Genomic DNA, 2,780 nt, shown 5'->3' on the forward strand with positions numbered 1-2,780 from the left:
TTGAGGGCTACCTTCCCCAGCAGCAGCTTCCTAAGCCTTCCCTGAAGGAGTCAAGCAGGCAGGCAGGGGCCTTTGACAGGGGATGGGGGAGCAGAAGTAAAGAGAACAGGCCAGAAATCTCCGGCCTCCCTATAGGGCAGTCACAATGGACACCTGGAAACTGCAGGAGTAGACAGGCACAATTGTCAGCGTCCCCCTCACTGCAAAGCTCTTGGGTTTGTGGCTTTCCTGCGTGAGGCATCTGAGAGCTGCTCAAAGCCTCCGGTGCCCAGGAGCGGACAGCCCCTGTCACGTGACCTTGGTGTCACCTGCGTCATCTCCACGCAGGGAGCCAGCCCAGGTGAGGAGCCACAGAGGACAGTTGTCAGCAGGTAAAAGCAAATGTTGACCCTATGGGAAGGTCAAGAGCAAGGGGCTGTGAGAATCGAGAGGAGGAGGAAGCCGGGAGGGAGGGGGCTACTCCCCAGCTGAGCATCCCCCCCTCCCAGCCCCCGCAGCTGTGCTGGAAAGAACCCGAGTTCTGAGGTTAGGGGTGCGATGGGAGGAAGAGCACAGTGGTGAGAAGGAAGCACGGGCACGCGCTCTGTCTGCTCACTTGCTGCTTTCCGGGCTGCTCTGTTACGATTGTTCCAGGATGTGGCCCAGGGGGGTCCATTTCCTTTCTTCCACCTTTTGATAACAATGGCCACTGTTTGTGTGCCCACATTTGGCCAGCGAGCGTCCTGGACACTTTCCCTCCATTGTGTCATTTCACCCTCACGCCCACCCTGGAAGGCTGGGAGGGAGCCCGACCCGGTGGCCAGCCTGCCATCCAGGTGTGGGAGGCAGCCCGAAGCCACCGGCCCGGGCCCCTGGGCAAGGTGTCTGTCTCCTGGGGCGGGATGTCTTCCTTCCATCTAGCTGGAACCCCACGGTGACTATCCCCTTAACCCCACGTGGGCTCATGGGTGCTGGTGCTCCTGACTCCCTGTAGGAGGTGCCCGGGAGCTCCTCGCCTCTCCCAGTGCCTCCCACCTACTCTCTGGGCAGTGTCTGTGCTCTTTCCTAAGCTGGTCCTCACCCCTGGGCCTCCATCTCCCCAACTGTGGGCCCCAGGGGCTCAGCCTACCCTCATACATTCTTTAACAAATAGAATCATAAAAAAAAAAAAAAGAAGAAACATTTTCCATACCATTTGGTAAATAGGAAAAAAAAAATGGCCCATAAACCCAATATCCTCATAGTATTTTGGTATTTGTTTGTCACCCTTATTTTTTTGCTCTGTAATTTTTACTCAGTTAAATTATGTTTCAACAGACTTTCTGTGGGCCAAGCCTGAGCTGGGGGTGAGCGTACAGAGGGGCAAAGACCGAGTACCTGTCCTTAAAAGGCTCTGATAATCTAGAACCTGCTGTCTGGCTCTAATTCTTGCTCTTTCCCCCACTGGCTGTGTGATGTAGGGCCCATTTCCCTCTCTCTTCCTTGATTTTCTCATATGTTAAACCAAGATAATGTGACAATTTCATAGGATGGTGGTGCAGATTTTTAAAAATATTTTATTCATTTATTTGAGAGAGAGAGAGCATGCAAGCAGGGGGAGGGGCAGAGGGAGAGAATCAAGCAGACGCCCTGCTGAGCTCAGAGCCCAGCGTGGGGTCCATCTCATGACCTTGAGATCACAACCTGAGCCGAAATCAAGAGTCGGGCACCTAACCAGCTGAGCCACCCACGCACCCCAGGGTGGTGGTCCGGATGAAAGATTGTGTATGTGGGGACGCCTGGGTGGCTCAGTGGGTTAAGCTCTACGTTCGGCTCAGGTCATGATCTCAGGTCCTGGGATTGAGCCCCGCATTGGGCTCTCTGTTCAGCAGGGAGCCTGCTTCCCCTCCTTTTTCTCCCCGTACCTGCCTCTCTGCCTCCTTGTGATCTCTGCCTATCAAATAAATAAATAAAATCTTAAAAAAAAAAAAAAAGATTATGTATGTGAAATCCTTGGACCAGGACCAGAGCACAGAGAGGCACATGAGTGTTTGGTGTGTAGGGTCCAGCAGGAGGATAGAGGAGAGGAAGGACATATCAGACAGATCAATGTGGAGAGGGAGAGGAGGGCGGGGACAGCAGTGCTTTCTGCAGTTGTGCGAGACGGTGGGACAATGGGGAGAGGCTGCAGGGGGAGGTCAGGGCCTCCCAGGCCGACCTCGCAGCCCACAACCAGCACAGGGAGTTCGTGGACTCGATGCCCCAGGGTCTGTAACACCCCCTCGTGCTTCCTGAGTTGTAAGCTTCACAGTCACAGCTCTTAGTGACCACGTGCTATCTGGAGTGAACACGTCCCAATTTACAATTTCTGTAATGTTGGGTGCCAAAGTTCCTTCTGTTTCTGTGTCAAATGAAAATCGCTACAGGGCCCACTGATGTGTGTGCCATACCTTCCATCTCTGGGGTTTCTTTTCCAGGGATCAGTTCCCATACCTTCTCCCTGGCTCTGGGGAGGGGCGCAGGCACCCCAGCCTGTGTCCTCTCAGTTCCTGAGTGCAGAAGGAAGAAGGAACTTGACACAGGTCTAAACATTCTTTTTTTTTTTTTTTTAATTTTTTAAAGATTTTATTTATTTGAGAGAGAGAACATGAGCTGGGGGAGGAGCAGAGGGAAAGGGAGAAGCAGGCTGTCCGCTGAGCAGGGAGCCCAATGTGGGCTCGATCCTGGGATCCCGGGATCGTGATCTGAGCCGAAGGCAGATGCTTAACCGACTGAGCCACCCAGGCGCCTCTGGTCTAAACATTCTTTTTTTTTTTTTTTTT

The 2,780-nt window shown here is 53.2% G+C and overlaps 1 protein-coding gene across 4 annotated transcripts in view; it reads left to right on the forward strand.

Moving 5' to 3' along the window:
* The first annotated feature begins 335 nt into the window (after nt 1–335).
* The window catches only part of LOC111157482 (phospholipase A2 group VI), a 53,619-nt gene continuing 51,174 nt past the window's right edge, over nt 336–2,780 (forward strand). For all 4 annotated transcript variants that reach the window (XR_002641305.1, XM_022518908.1, XM_022518911.1 and 1 more), the window contains exon 1: nt 336–371. The gene's annotated coding sequence lies outside the window, so the exon portion shown is untranslated. The remainder of the gene's footprint in view (nt 372–2,780) is intronic.

The sequence above is a fragment of the Enhydra lutris genome, unplaced genomic scaffold (assembly GCF_002288905.1).
Source record: "Enhydra lutris kenyoni isolate GAN:26980312 unplaced genomic scaffold, ASM228890v2 scaffoldscaffold55, whole genome shotgun sequence".
In the NCBI taxonomy this organism is placed as follows: domain Eukaryota; kingdom Metazoa; phylum Chordata; class Mammalia; order Carnivora; family Mustelidae; genus Enhydra; species Enhydra lutris.